Here is a 17,300-nt window from a genome sequence, read left to right on the forward strand (position 1 = left end):
GGACACACTTTTTAACAGGTCCTGTTGCTATAGGACAAGGTTTTAATTTTAAAGAGGTTAGGTTTGGATTAGATTTAAGGGAATATCTTTTTTACAATGAAGGTGGTGAAACATTTGAACAGGTTACCCAAAGAGGTGGTAGGTTCCTCATCTCTGGAAATATTCAAGGTCAGGCTGGATGGGGGTCTGAGCAACCTGATCTGTGTGAAGACATCCCTGCTCACTGAAGGGAGGTTGGCCTAGATGACGTTTAAAGGTCTCTTCCAACCCAAATCATTCTGCTTATCTGATTCCATGCTAGTGCTATATGAGCTTTATTTTGCCTTGGCTTATGAATTGAGGAATTTTGTTTTCTTTCTCCAAAAGGAAAAAAAAGTTAATTTATTGAGTTCATTACTATGCTGGGACTGTAGCAGTGGCTTCAAAGCTGTGCTGAAAATAAAGTAAGTGACTTGCTGCTAATGATCTCAGATGACTGGTGATACATTTATGGTTTTGTAATATAAAATCGATCTGTAAGTACATGCTAATACATAGTTATATCAATATATTATTATCATTACCTATGACACCTTTGTAAGTTTAGCATTCATATTCCATTTCTTATATTTATGATTTCTGTAATGCCTTTACATTAATACTAAGGTTTTTATGTTTATGTTAACTCTTCCTGGGATGAAAAGATGTTCTTGAAAAAATGGAAAATGGAGAATAATAGCAGATAGGGAAGAAAGAAAGAATGTGGTAGCACAAATAATGTTTTCTTGTGATATAAAACTTATACCTCTTACTGTCAAAAGCAAACCACCTGTTGTGATAATAAGAGAATGTAATTATAGAGATGCAAATATTGATAATGCTATAAGAAGCGTAAAATTTTCTGGAAGTATGTTTCATATTTACCTGCATTTATTATTTACCAATGTAAAAAAATTATGTTGTTAGGAATGGCATTTGTCAACTGATGTTGGTATCAGTTTTTTCAGTAGTACATGCATTTTTATCACACACAATTTTTCTCCCACTTATCTAAAAAACTATCCATCAGATCTTGTGGCCTACACAGTGTGGCAGCAAAATCAATTAATTTCCGGCCATACACGATAATAAATGTCATTAAGATACGTTGAGTGTATATAAAGAATTTCACAAGAAAAAAGAAAATTTTATCACTAGTTTAATTTTGAGAGGTTTTTCTTTCAATCACATTACAAAGTATTTTCCTTACATTTCATTGTGGGTTTTGTATTAATATACAGACACATGTATAAAAGACAGAAATCAATATATGCATAATTATCCCTTTTAGAGAACTATATTACGTGTTAACTGGAAAAAGTGCTATTTTGATAAATCTTAATTTCCCAGGATGTTTAGATTTTCCTTAGTGCAATTCTCTACTAAGCGGATGACATTTAATAAAGCAGCAAATCACTATTCATCTGAATAAACCTTAATGAACCTAGTATACATTATGATGCATAGGCACTCAACTGTTTTTTGCTTTTGCTTTTCTTTCAAAACAGACCTGTCAGAACCTCTAATTCTGAACATCTCACTGGGAGCAGGACAAACAACATTTAGAAAAGAAACCCCTCTCAATGTCACTCACTTTAAGTGGAGGCAACCCCTTAAAAGGTGAGTAAAGTATGTCAAAATCTAAACCTCAATACAATGGCCACCCTTTCAGTTGTTTTAGTAATTTATTTTTGTGTTTCTATATTCAGTTACCTGCAGAAAAAACATATATTCAGAGCCTCATCCAGTTAGTTTATACTGAGCAAAGATACATCTCTCTTGTTAAGGCTGCACCAGTAAAACCAGAAATACAAATCTTCCAGGTGCTTAAGGTGCATGAAGAGATCACACAGAATCTGTAATGAAGCTATTGTAAGTTTGTCCTGCCAACCTTAAACTGCAACAGGAATTTATAATTATGACATCTACCTACGTGAGTTTTCAGATGAAGAACTGAGAATGTTCTGCATTTATTGACTTGCTTTTGGCCAAGGTGGCCAAGAAAATGTTTCTTTGTAGGAGACACCCATTTTCCTGCTACACTTAAGTGTGAAGAAGTACCCTCTAATATATGAGACATATTTTCAAGATACTATCTTGCAAAGAAAACACAGATAATTAAATGATCACAAAGTGTAAAGCAATTAGAAGACTTTGATGAAAGATGTGATTTAAGTAATACAAGTTTTAATGGCAAAAAGAGCAGTTCTCCACTCAAACGCATATTAATCATCACAGTATGTGTTCTTTGTCGACTGCTGATAAACTTATTTCTTTTTTTCTTCTGTTCACTCTGAATAAACATCTATTCACAAATGCCACTCATTGCATTGGGTGGGAAGAATGATTCCTTCTACAGTCTGACAGAATGGCTTTCTATACTCAACACACATCAGCAGTATCATTTTTTTTTTTTTAAAAAAAAACCAAAACAGTTTCTAGTGGCAACAGGTTGAATAATGCTCAGAGAGAGTAGACAAAGCTGAGAAATTTATGATCATGGTGACTGCATTTGAGTGCAGGCTTTAAACCAACCCCCTTTCCCCCAGCATCCAGTTGTTATTTATTTATTTACCTGTGAAAATGTGCGAAGCAAAGAATTTTTGTTATTACTGCTCTTTCAGCACTAGCTAGAAGTCTCAGAACAGGGTGATTTTGTCCTTACTAAGAGGCAGGGCTTATGAGTGGAAGTATAATTGTATGCTGGGGCACTTAAGTGCTCTTAGCAGAAAAGCTGGTCTGAAACCAATTTGGAAAAGATACGACACAGACCTGATTTGTGAATTTCTCCTAAATCTTAAAAGTTTGGCTGTTGTGCTTTTGTGTTTAGACAAGGCAATGAGGTTCTATTCTGTCCAGTATTGTCATGTGTCTTTGAGGAGAATTTCAATGTTATCTGCAGGCAGTTCTCTAAAAATGATGTTTTTCTCGTCTACAAAATTTTATACATTTTGTGAAATTAGATTTTACTTCTTATTGTCTGCCTTTTCATAGGACTGTTTTGAATTAACACCTCAGTCAACAGTATGTGTTTGAAAGTAAATGTTCCATAGAAATGTGAAAAAAATATTTATTAACCTTCCATAACAAGTGAATTGTGTTAGATCTGGGGGCTTATATTGTAGCCATTACTGTATTAGAGAACAGTCTTAGCTGTGGGGGAAAGACAGACACATCTGCAGTCTAATACAAATAACAGAATTAAACACAATGGGAACACAGAGAAACTTGTAAAAATTATGCTGCTGTATGGCTCAGTGGAACTAAATGTTGCATAACATGTTATTTGTTTTTTATTTTTGCAGTGCTTCACCATTCAAATTAATTAAAGAATCTTCCAGAATGAGGTGCAATGTTGCCTTGGAAAATATTTCTTTAGCAAGCTGTAATGGGTAACTCATCATACTTTTGTAAAACAAGCCTGTAAACTTGTACAAATTACAATTTCTATGCTATCAACTAATTTTTAAAATTCCTTATTTCTAAAAGCCGTTTTTAATTCCCTCATCATGAATGCTTTTGCATGCAGTTATAGTAGCACATCACTGAAGTACATTTCAGTTTGTTATCAAAGGTTATGAAGAAATGGATGATGTTTCACACTGATTGTCTTTTACAATACACAGTGGAAAGAAGTTATCTTATTTTACTCTAACCATCAGAAGAAAGGGCATTGAATTCACCACACGGCATCATATCTGTAGCTGATGCAAACATCTATTACATTGAAGATAGAGCTAAAATCTGACTCCAAACCTTAAGGTAAGCAGATTTCTAATAATTAGAAATTATATATACATTTATAATGTGAATGAAGTTGTAGGTTGGAAAATATCTCAACTTAGTAGCACAAGAGAACGGATCAAGTTATGGTAGCCATTTGGCACCTATTAAGGACAGACACTAAAACAAATAGAAAAGCAACATGCCACTTCAATTTAGCATGATATTTTATCATCTGATGATTTTGTTCCAATGAAGAAATAAACTGTAGCCTTCATGAGGAGAATTTAGATTGCCAAAGAATCCTTCAATTTACTGAAATAAGGATGTCATACACCAACTGGACATCAGCTTTTGGATTCATACCCTATTGGAGGTTAGGCACATATGGGGAAAGAGTAATGAAAAGTGCTACAATTTGTGGATTGGATTCACAGATACCTGCTCACCTCAGGTAATTGTGATATCTCAGTAAAGGGAGGCTTGAGCTATAAATAATCAAGACGAAAAGAGATAATCATAACCATTTCAGCATGATTCATTAATACATTCTTAAGTGACTACCCACAAATATTGTGTAAAGAAGCAGAAGAGGGAAGGCCATTTGGTCTGAAATATGCTCAAAGGAGTATATGTGGCATGAAATATTTGCACTGCATTGGAATTAAGGGAATTTATGACTTGCTCTTTAAAAGCTGCAATATCTTTTTCTTGAGCTGAGAGTAAAGTTATTTAACATCACATTCTGGACAGTAAGTATTTTTTTTTTTTTTATAGTTAAGGCACGAAAGACAGGTTACAAACTCTCAAAGCCAACATTGTGGCTAGTGAGGAAACTGAGCTTCTCTTTCAGCAAGTGTCTCAAACTACTGTCTTATTACAAAAGTGGAATTGACTGAATGATGAATTTTGAAGAATTGCTGGTTGTCCATTCACAGAAAGGAGTGTTCACTTGACATTTAGGATGCTTTTTTTAAACTTCTCGCTAGGAATAGTATTTGATGCTCTATGCATGACCCCTTTCACAGAGCTGTCTGCCAGCAGGTGCAGGGACTCTGCTCAGCCAACCAGGCAGTGCGAGTTCCATGTTCAAACTGCTGAAAAATGTGAGCATTAACTTACTGTGTGGATTCTTCTTACTAAGGTTTTTGTAAAGGTTATGCTGGAAATGCTGTGCATGAGTGACGAAGGATTTGTGGAGTGTTCATCTCACCAGACCTTTAGAAGTCAGATATCTATATCTACACTGGTCTTCATGAGCCCCTTTCATTGACTAACAGAGAGGACTCACCAACGTGAGGTTAATTGCCTTCAAATATACTTATTTGCTGTTACTGACTAAGATGCAGAGCAAGGGTGGCTGATTTAGATGTAGGTACCTATGGCTTATGTATCTAAGAAGCCTCATGCCTTCAACCTCATTGAACCTCAGCTTTTGGTCCCATGTTTTAGTCTGAATTTTTATATTGGTTTTTTTATAATTTAAATAATTACTTGCTAAAATGTTGTTTTGCACTGTAAATGATACCCTTTCGGTAGAAATATGATTCTACACAATCCTACATACTGCTCTGGATCCGCTACCTGAAAGATCTGTAACTGATTCTTCATCCATTGGAAGCTCATTAGCATGACAAAATACAAGAACAGCAAAAACTACCAGGGCATCACAGCTGTGGAAGAGGAAATTAGCTTTTGCACTGTTTCTGAATATTTTCAAGCACTTCTGTATTTCCAGGGTGAGGAAAATATGAACTAGTTTCTCAGCAATTCTCGTTCACTCAGACTTTTTTTTCCTACATCTTTCCCAATCTCCACTCTCTGATTTGACTGATAAAGTTCAATGTCATTCAGAAGACTAGATAGAGATGGTAACAATTTTTTTGAATATTTTGCATTAATGTGGGTGCTTTTAATATTGCATCAAGTACATTTTAGCGAAAGCAAAGGTCCAGCCTCTACTCTTCTGAGAAATGATAGTGAAAAATATAGACCTCTCAATCCTGTTGGCAGAAAGCTGTTCTTTTTGTCCCTTCTCAGCTCACTGTTGGCTGTTATCTCTCTTGCTTTATCTCCTTTTAGGGAATACTTCTTTCAATGTTTTCTTAGTAAACTTGGTTGTGACTGTTGATTCAAGGGTGCTAGAGCTCTGTGTGGTGCTCTGATAGGCCTTTGTATATGTAGTGAAACTAGCCTCTCTGTGTTAGGGATGTAGCTATCCCTGTGGACTAAACATGGAACTTATGTTCAAAGTGTCTAGGTTTATGTACACTTTGTACACTGCTCTACTCAGGATTTAGAGTAATGGAGTTATCCAGCCAGCACAAGGCTCTCTACTTCTGGATTGTAACTTCCATTTGATCATCAGTTATCAGGTTTTTGATTGTGAGACACAGTGAGTTTCCTTAAGATCATCCCAAGCTCCCTAACACTGATGTGGCTCCACAAATTCACAAAATAATCTTTCCCAAAGCTCATGAATCATTTTCTTGAAATTCATGTCATATGCCAAACAATCCAGAGACAAGCATTCCCAGGATTCCCTTTCTATCACAAAAGATGTCGACTGGCCATGTTTTTCTTAGGCAACATTTCAGTGCATGTTGCTAGCAGAGAATCAAGTACATAAGCCTTAGAGTGGATCTGCTGTTTGTTGCTTATATTTCACAGCAGTTACTCTCATAGCTACAGTTTTTCATTTTCATTTTCACGGGTAGTGTTTTGAAAAATATTCCATTCTATATCCCGAAAGTGCTGACTAACTCCTCTAGGGTAATTTTTTTGGAAAGAAAACTCAACCCACAGAATCTACAAGGGCACCACAGAGTTTTTGGGTTTGTTAATGAACTGAATGACAAGTCTTCAGGGACAGAGAATGAGAACAAAATGTCTTGAAAGCAGGAGCCATTGGGGTGAAATTGAAAATCATCTATTTATGTAAGAAACTATACCATGTTGGGTTGCATAATCCCAGAATTATGGAACAAATATAAGAAAAAAAACTATACTATAATGTATAACCATGCTGTATTGAATGTTCTATATAAAAAGATTAAAAAGTTATTTTTTTTTTTATTCAACTTGCCTAGTCAACTTCTTACCCACATTTGGACCATTTGCTCACAAATCAATGACTAGTGTCATTTATCTTCATTTACTTAAGTTGACTGAATAATGGGACATTGCTCATCCTAATCTTTTTGGCAGTCTCCCTTTGACACTGTTCATTATTGTTTGCTGCTCATCATGTCACCATTTCAAGCTGACACTGTTTATCTTTCCTCACCAAGCATTTATCTGGCAATTGTTGTCTAATATCATTAGTCTTGGTTCACTCCTGCCCACTTGGCAATCATTAGCTGACAGAGTTCACTTCTGGTGGGTCACCTGTCATAATTCAGTGCTAAAACGAGTACAAAGAGCTTTTTTTAATGTTTCAGAAACTTAGCCAGGAAGGCCAGACTCATGATAGTGCTTGGAAAGCGTTGTTCTATCAAAAAGAGAGAATCTGAGGCCTTAAATATGGTTTAGGTTTGCATGTGTGTCTCATCAACATTTGTATGTTCACAGATAAAGGTGTGAATATTTACAGACTAACCTACTGGAATGAGAGCCTTTTAATATAGGCCCATGTTCATGGAGCAATTTCTTTGGTAACTTGAGACTGTGTAAATTAAAAACAAAACAAAATAAAAATGTAAAAAAATAAAAGAAAAAAAGAAAAATCCACCTTGCACTAAACAAATACAGCTTAACCATGGAGACATATTTTTTCCCCTCTGGATTTTCGATATTACGAATATATTTCATAATGGGAATGTGTTTTTTCACTTGATCTTTTTATTGAAGTAATTGAAGGGTCAAGTTTTTTCCTCAGAAATCTAGAGCCTAAAATGTCTGTAATTTTTTCTACTTTTTAAAAATGTTGTAAGGAGGCTAGCAACTAGTTTGTTTGGTTTAAATTCATTTGACATCTTTTAGTTTTTCTACCCTAGAAATTGAATGTTGTCAATAACTTGGAAGAAACCTTGATTTAGGAATTTTCAGAAGGGATATAATATCTTCAAAGTAATGCAAAATTACTGCATATCAGTTACAGTGATAGCTGTTGGATAAGAAAGACCAGGAGGCCAATATATTTCAGAAATAGCCTTGTTTTATTACATTAGAAGTAAAAATTATATATAGCTGATCATGCTGAGTTTATAACTATGCAAATTGTGACTGCAAGTCAAAACCACCTGCTGCCAGCCTTATTTGGAAATGATTCTGAGTTAAAACCCCAGCCAGAGTCTTGACTTATTTAACTACAACCAAAAATGTGCTCAATGTGGGTAAATCTACTTTTTGAAGGTTGAGCTCTGTTTTGGCAAGGTAAAAACCACACCTGTAGTTGACAAAAGCTGAGTACTTCTTTTGCTATTTGAATATGTGTACAAGAAATTCTCTGGCTGGCATTCAGTTTTATCTTGCAGAATTTTCAGGAAAGTGCTAAATGAAGTGACACAGAAATCTTGAAGCTGTAAGTTGTGTGCAATCTCTGTAAAACAAAACCTAGCTGCCCTGCCCTTCTTTAAGGTTACTCTCAAGATGAAGCTGATGACAAGTCACAAAGCATTAGATGAGCTAAGTTAACAACTCTGTATATCTTTAAACCATGACAAATAGTGTCAACTACTTTATTATAACAATACTGTGAAGCGGAATAAGTTTTCTTATGTGTGATGCAGAATAAAACAGAACACAAAGGCATGTGTTTTTGAAGAGCTTATGTATGTTATCCTTCTAAAGGATGATGTGACAATTTGAGCTTTACTGTGATTTGCTTGAGCATTGTTATTTAACAGAAAAGAATATGTGTCTATTTAAACTGTCTCTGCAATTTTGAATTATCTGTAGTATCTGAGAAATATAGGTCAAAATATCATCTTCAGAAATAAAAGGAATTTTCTGAGGTATTTATATTTACCGTATGCTTGCTACAGACTTTGTGTCTTATACATATCATTCCAAATATAAATAAGGAGATATGGAAGAACTGGAAAAAATGAATAGACTTGGTTCGAAGGTCGGCTGTAATTTCTGATACATAGTTAAATACAGTTCATTGTGGTAATTAGTTCTGTAACTATGGACAGTTTCTAGACAATTTAGAAAGTTCCAGACATGAGCTACTTTGTTTATCTTAGAAGAAAAAAAGTTTCCATAAAGATCTGCATATATAAATGTGCTCAAACCTTTTTAACTAGCCTTTAATTTAGTTTAAGAGAATGGCTTTAGTGAAATGTAGTAGAAGGTTTTTAGTGAAAGTAAGAATGCACCTCTACTTTCTAATATGAAGTACTCTGATTTAAATGAAGTTTAGGCAACTATACTCTTATTTACGTTTGAATAGATAATTCAGTGATTATTTAGAGATTGAATCCAAATTCATGCAAATAGTGAAAAATTAATCAGTTTTCTTCATAAATATTCATTGTATGGTCAACATCATATCTCTGCACTCTCTGGGTCAGTCTGTCAGTTCTGCCAGAACTGAAGCTCCCGAGTGTTTCTGCTACTAGTGAGCTGAATGATGCAGAAACCAGCCCTGCATCTGCTGGTACAACATTAGCTATAACATATTTTAAATCCTGAAATGACTGGAGATACCACTTTAATTGTCTATATGTATACATAGCAGTAAGTATATTCTCATGTTCTGCAGGCAACAAGTGTAAAGAAGTAACAGCAAAAATCCCTTTATTTGCAGTTGGAAATGTCAGAAAATTATCAATAAGTAGAACACAATTTCACAGAATATCTTTGGAGTCCATTAATCAGTAAGTTAGACTTTGTGACAGATGCAGTCATAGAGATAAAAGGAGAAGTTGTATTGGTTGATATTTTATGTCCTTTACACTAGCAAGTGCACTAAAGGTTATCGAATAACTAATAACTCAGTGCCCATGAAGTATAGTGTCAGGAACTCTGGGCTCATCATAGAATAAACTCTATTCTTTTATAATCTTATTCTTTTATAATCTTATTCAGTTCCCACCTCATTTAAAAATCTTCTTTTCCCTAGCAAAGATTAAGTTTATAACTGTGAATGGCACAAGAGAGTCTAAGCTTCAGAAACAAGGCTGTCTGAATTTCCTGATCCTAAAAATATTTACAGGTAAAAATGTTTGGAGGATTCATACAACTCTGTTGAGGAGTTATGATAGTTACACATTAATGTTGCATATACACGGCCAACTGAGTGATCAAGGGAATCCGTTTTCAAAAAGGAAGATAATATTTTGCTCATATATTTCTTTTAACACAGTGAATTAAAAGTCTAGATTATCTGGCACCTGCCACTGTGTCCACTTGTATCACCTAAGCAATTTAGCCTCTTCACTTAGCCCCCTTAAAGTCGGAAAGGTCAGGATAGTTAGTGGGACTTAGAACTCACCAGGGAATTGGGTGGAGCTCCCACAAGAATGTGTCTGCCTTCCTCAAGCTTAATGTTTGTGATAATTTCAATGTCTTCCACTGCAGTGATATTTTATACTGTCTTCTTTTCCTTTATTTGCAGTGACCTTCTTGCAGGGCTTCAACTGTGCACAACTGTCACTACAGCTAAATACCACTCTGCCCAGATTACCACGACGCTTTGATCTGTCATTGAAGGTAAGTGCATAATATGTTTGGTACTGCATATAATGATATTCAGAGTCTCTCAAGGCATGAGGAAACATAACTTCATTCAGCAGAACAAGGAAAGTAGGTCATCATGCAAGTTTTGTGCTTTTATGTCACATTAGCTATGTCCCTTCACTAATACACTTCATATTTCCTTGTAATAAACATCCTTCAAGTGTAAACAGTGGTTTAGATGAAGTTCACTTCAATTTTGTCAGAGTGGTAGTTGCTGACATACACATGAGACCATCAAATTGTTAAAAATCATTTGATATGCTGATGTGGGTATGCTGAGTGCTACAATAGGCTTTGTGATTCTCTTAATTTTGTTATAGCTGAAGTGCTGGAGAACTTAACATTTACAGTGGTGGTTTCAACTGATGGTCTGTAACACTGCTTATGAAAGATAATGTAAAAAAATATTATGTATGGGATAACACAGAACATGTAATTTCACATAGCTTGGAAATCCTGTAACAAGGACACATTCCTCTCACATGCAGTGGAAACTGCAAAGAAGAGTGGCATAATGTAAAAGAATTTATAATGGCTCTGCGAAGATAGTACATATGATTCCTTTTCTGATTGAACCCATATAGTTGTGTTGATGTTAATATGTTACTGAAGTGAGAAAAATATTGTATTTGACAATGAAAGAAGTTGTGTTCTTCTCCTACTATCTATAAAGCTATTATTTGATCCCAAAGCTCTTAGTCAGTAATGGCTTTCCTGTTCCTTTGGAATGCTTTGAATTACATCCAGCTAAAGACATCTCTAAATTATATTAAAAAAATTAAAATCTTCATTTCTCAAAAGTAGAAATGATAGCAGACAAATAATTTTATGGCTATATAAAGAAATTAGGGGAGTTTGCCTCATTAGTTCAACCAAGACTATTAATACTGTGTCATTGTAATAATTCTCTATTGTCTTGTTCGTGTTAGTAACATTTTTATTTATTTATTTTTAGGTTTGATTTTTTATTTTTCTTAGTCATGCAATCTCTGCAGGACTATGTAATATTGTAACCATAGTGAATGTTGTCTGATATTAAGGGGCTGACAATCAAGAGGAGTTGTTTGCTGGGTGGAAAACTGGTTGGATAGAGGGCGCAGAGAGTGGTGGGAAATGGTGCGAAATCCAGCTGGAGGCCAGTGACAAGTGGGGTTCCCCAGGGCTCGGTGCTGGGTCCAGCCCTGTTCAATGTCTTCATCAATGACCTGGATGAAGGCATCGAGTGCACCCTTAGCAAGTTTGCGGACGACACTAAGCTGGGTGGAAGTGTCGATCTGCTGGAGGGTAGGGAGGCTCTGCAAAGGGATCTGAACAGGCTGGACCGCTGGGCTGAGTCCAATGGCATGAGGTTTAACAAGGCCAAATGCCGGGTCCTGCACTTGGGGCACAACCCTGTGCAGTGCTACAGACTAGGAGAAGTCTGTCTAGAAAGCTGCCTGGAGGAGAGGGACCTGGGGGTGTTGGTTGACAGCCGACTGAACATGAGCCAGCAGTGGCCCAGGTGGCCAAGAAGGCCAATGGCATCTTGGCTTGGATCAGAAACGGCGTGACCAGCAGGTCCAGGGAGGTTATTCTCCCTCTGGACTCGGCACTGGTGAGACCGCTCCTCGAATCCTGTGTTCAGTTCTGGGCCCCTCACCACAAGAAGGATGTTGAGGCTCTGGAGCGAGTCCAGAGAAGAGCAACAAAGCTGTGAGGGGGCTGGAGAACAGGCCTTATGAGGAATGGCTGAGAGAGCTGGGGGTGTTTAGCCTGGAGAAGAGGAGGCTGAGGGGAGACCTCATTGCTCTCTACAACTACCTGAAAGGAGGTTGTGGAGAGCAGGGTGATGGCCTCTTCTCCCAAGGGACGGGGGACAGGACAAGAGGGAATGGCCTCAAGCTCCACCAGGGGAGGTTTAGGCTGGACATTAGGAAAAAATTTTTCACAGAAAGGGTCATTGGGCACTGGCAGAGGCTGCCCAGGGAGGAGGTTGAGTCACATTCCCTGGAGGTGTTTAAGGCACGGGTGGACGAGGTGCCGAGGGGCATGGTTTAGTGTTTGATAGGAATGGCTGGACTCAATGATGCGGTGGGTGTCTTCCAACGTGGTTATTCTATGAGTCTATGATTCTATGTGCTGTTCATATCACTCATCAAAACAATTATTACTAGGGAAACCTGATGGCATGTGCTAGAATTTTGATTGTGAAATGAAAATGATTCTCTCCCTTTGTTCTAAACTAAAAATATTTTCGTGTTATAACTCTGTGTTCCTACATATATTCATTGAAGAAAACCAATTTTATTACCATTTCTTTTACAGTATTATCAGGTTCTTTTCCTAACTGTGTTCATACTGTCACACTGATCTAGTTAAACTGTGTAAGTGATAGTCTAATTAGCAGACAGCACCAGGCCACTTATGTCAATAAACATTTATTAGCTGAGGGGAAGCAGGAAAGACATATAAAGCTTCCATCCCTCTAGGGGAATCAGCCATCCATGGTCCATCCCTTATTTAGTTGCAAAGGAAGAAAATGAGTGAAAATAAGGAATTAGTTGTGGTGTTTAGTTTTGAATATCTTAATGGAAGTGTTCAAACTAACTCTGGGTATAATATTGAAGTCTAGGAGGACATTTCTTTTTCCTGCATGACAAAATTGATGTTGGAAGACTGAAAATAAAGAATCCATCCCTTAAAAACTCCTCTTGTGAATGGGAAGACAGGGAGACGTTCCAGATTCCCATCTCCTATTCTGGAAAAGAAAAATCTTTTTATTCTCATTCAACATTGCAATGTAGAAGACCTTTCCATTAAATAATACGCACAGTATTTATGAAGTGTTATGGATAGCTATTTCAGTAAAGAAATCTACTTCTAGTCTTACTTCTCATCTTGTATGATTATTCAGTATGTGAAAGAAATCATGACGTATGATATTACACTACTGATAGTCATTTAGACAGACAGAGCACAAAGAATGTAGGAAAAGACAGAAAAAGGAGTTAATTTCTGTTCTTCACACCTCAAAATAATATACCTGCACACCTCACAGACTTTGAAGTTCATACCTTCCTGATGTTTCTGCAACTAATTCACCATGTTTCTCAGAGCCCATATGATTACAAGTAGGGCTCCATTCTCTTCTTCAGTTACTGATTAGATGTTAATTTTTTAGTAAAGTGGAAATTATTAACCTCTGATGTTGACAGATCTTAGTCCTCACTTTGACTATGTGTACAGTAAAAGTTTCTTTCACAGTGTTTGATCTGTTCACAGTAGTGCCTTGAAACAATATCACACTGTGTTTTGCGTTATCTTTTAAGGGACACAAAGTAGTCAGGTGGAAAAAAATCTCAAGAGACCAGCATGAAACTAATAAGATTTACAAATAGCTTTTGCTTTGCAATTTGAAGCGAAACCGAAGAGTAGACTCTGGATAGCTAGACTCTTAATTGGATATTGATCTAAACAAATATTCTCTTTTCAAGTACCTGTTAAAATCAGCTATTGCTATTTGTTAGGACACATTGAATTTATCCTTATTTCTGTAGAAGTAGTACTGCTGTTCTAAGTCACATAAAGATGCATTAGCAATACGCTTTTAATAGACCTATTAAATTCACTTTGCTTTGATTTATTCAATATTTGAGTACAGGCTGAGTATTCTATACAGCTGTAGAAAGGATTATTGAAAATAATGTAATTATAACCATTTATGCTACTATTTATTTTGTTAATTTGCAAGGAGCTGTGGTTCATGGAGCACTTATGCTTTATTCGCTTTTAAACATGCTTTATATACGACTTAATACAATTTACCCTTCAGTGTCACTGAAAGATCCTGCTTTCATTGGCATTTTGTGGTTTAGGTTTTGCTTGTGCAAAATAGACAGAACATACTAATGATCTTTTCTTTTAACTTTGCTAAGTTTCCTAATCTTGAACTCTTGACCACAGATAAATTTGGCAGTAAGATATTAGTTTACTGTGATTGTAGAAATTTCCCAGTGAAAGAAAGGTTATGGTTACACTTGCACATATTCGAAGTCCTGCCTCTGTTCTTCTCAAACACCCTTTTTTATTAAACATGAAGCAACAGAATTAAGTTTTAATCTTTTACTTTTTTTATGAAGTTTGTGAAATCTGCCAGTGTGTTTGAAAGGGATTGGGTTTAGAACGAGTCACAACTGCCTGTACAGAATGAGTGACTGAAAAATCAGCTCCCATGAGCTAGGTTAATAAAAATGATTCCAGAAAACATTCTCACGCTCTCTAGTATAATCCATAGCACTGTAAGAATAGATGGGATCCTGGCACGAGGCCACCACTCTTCAGTGTCTTTACAAGTGCTAAGGGCAGAAGAAATATGAAATCTTCTGGGCTAAGAGAAAGGAAACTGCTAGAGCTCAGGTAAGGAAATAAGCCAACCATGCCAAGTGAATCCTGAGCATGTTTCCAGATAACCTGTTTGTAGCTAAAGCTCTTGGTGTTGAAGCAAGAGGTTGCTAATGTGCAACAGGAGCATGAAAATTGTAGCAGCGACAGGGGCTAAAATTAGAGTCACAAGTCTGTAGAAGACTGGAAGAGACCGTCCGGTCTATCCTCCTCTTCTGAGGCAGGTTTTATAGCTGTAACTCTAATTTTTATCTCATGGATGTCTAATCTGTTCTTAAAGACCTGGAGCGCTGGCAAGTCCCATCTGTTCCACTGCCTTATTATCTTTTCTACAAGAAACCTCTTTTCCTGATATTATCCTACACTTTTTGCTTCAGCTTTCTCCACTATCTCTATGAAAAGCAGTCTTTGCTCTTGAGGAGGCTTTCCATATATTTACTATTATTTCATCTTCCTTCATTCTTCTCCAACCAGTGACTGTAACTGGTGAACCTTTCTCTGTATATCACAAAATCTCAGATTAATGGCAACTATGTAGTCTGTTGTTACCTTCGTTATATATTTATGTGGTTGATTATTCTTATCTGAGTAGTTTGTCTTTTACTTAGCTTTGCTTCTTACTCCCAAATTTATCAGATCTTATCTCAGATTTGCTGGAATCATTTTGACTTCTGTTAAGACTGTTGGCCAGTATGCGGTGTTTCCCCACTGGGTTTAGCCTTCTTAATACATGTCCTTGTGTGACTGCATCAACCCATCAACCATCTGCATATAAGTCTATATTAAGCTTATACAAATTTATTACAACGTGAGAACAGGCCTTGTGAGGAACGGCTGAGAGAGCTGGGGTTGTTTAGCCTGGAGAAGAGGAGGCTGAGGGGAGACCTCATTGCTCTCTACAACTACCTGAAAGGAGGTTGTGGAGAGGAGGGTGCTGGCCTCTTCTCCCAAGTGACAGGGGACAGGACAAGAGGAAATGGCCTCAAGCTCCACCAGGGGAGGTTTAGGCTGGACATTAGGAAAAAATTTTCCACAGAAAGGGTCATTGGGCACTGGAACAGGTTGCCCAGGGAGGGGGTTGAGTCACCTTCCCTGGAGGTGCTTAAGACACAGGTGGACGAGGTGCTAAGGGGCATGGTTTAGTGTTTGATAGGAATGGTTGGACTTGATGATGCGGTGGGTCTCTTCCAACGTGGTTATTCTATGATTCTATGATTCATAGAGGATAGTGACAAACTCACCATCTCAGTGAAATAGAGGTATTTGAAAAGGTGTCTAAATATATTTTTTTTTTCATTCTCCTAATGCTTTTCCTTTGAACTTGAGTGCTTCCCCTAGTTTATAGCTGTTCAAATAGTGTGATGTATGCCTGTTGCTGATAGTTAGTACTGGCTTGCTTCTGGAGCAGCCTGGGAACACTGGTGCTCAGGAAATCCTGTCTGTGTTTCATTTTCCCCAGGTACTTGCTGAGTCAGGAGAGAGGGGGCTGACCCTGAAGAACAGATGTTCTCTTTCGGTCTTGCGAAAAGATTATTCCAATTCTGCAGTCCTATAATTAGTTATGCTAACTCTAGAGTTTCTTTGACTTTACAATATAAGACAGAGAAAAGGCAGTCTCAGAACACGTTATTGGCTGTAGTTAGGTAGACCTTAATGAGGAATGTTACAGATTAAGATCAGTGAATTATTTCTCAGTTTAAAGAGGGGAAGAAATAAGTCTGGCATTCAGCTTATCAAAAAAAAAAATAAAGGAAATAGCAAGTGATCTTCTGTCTGTTCTTTTTGGACTGGGCTACTCTTCTTAAGCAGAATATTGGTGCATAGAAGGACATTGAATAGAGTGTATCAAAGGAAAAAAACAACAAAAAAGATAAATAGCTTGAAAATTATGATTCAATGATTGATACATGTTTTAAAACCTTTGAACATTTTGAACCTTTGCAGAAAACTGAGGCTTCACTCATTGTTATGTAGAATAAAGACTGAACAGAAGGAACATAAAATGTAACCAAAAATATGAGCATAGTCAGGGCTTTACATTAATATCCCAATTTAAATGACTGTGAGAAAGAAAACATCTCATCTTTCATAAATAAGACTTATCTAGAACTTGTAAGAAGAGAATTTGTGATATTGAAGAAAGAACCAGAAGAAAAGTATTTTGGAGTTCTGGGTCCATCTACTGGTAAAATTATTCTTTTGATATTTTATAAGGCAAAGCACATGGTATTAAAAAGCTGCAGACTTCTTCACTAAACTGTAAACTGTCAGAATTTCTAAATTCAGTGAAATTACGTCAGTTCATAATAGCAGTAATTTTGGTTGGCAATATTTTAAGAATATTCTTCTATGTTAATGTATCCTTAAACAGCTTTGATCTGAATTGATTTTCCTGTTGAAGTTTTCTTAGGAAAACTTCCCAGGTTTCAGAAGCTGTGACCCATCAATACTAACCAGAGCACCACCTCCACACAGTGGGGGTTTGCAGGTTCACA

Source organism: Phaenicophaeus curvirostris, chromosome 10 (assembly GCF_032191515.1).
Source record: "Phaenicophaeus curvirostris isolate KB17595 chromosome 10, BPBGC_Pcur_1.0, whole genome shotgun sequence".
Classification (NCBI taxonomy): Eukaryota; Metazoa; Chordata; class Aves; order Cuculiformes; family Cuculidae; genus Phaenicophaeus; species Phaenicophaeus curvirostris.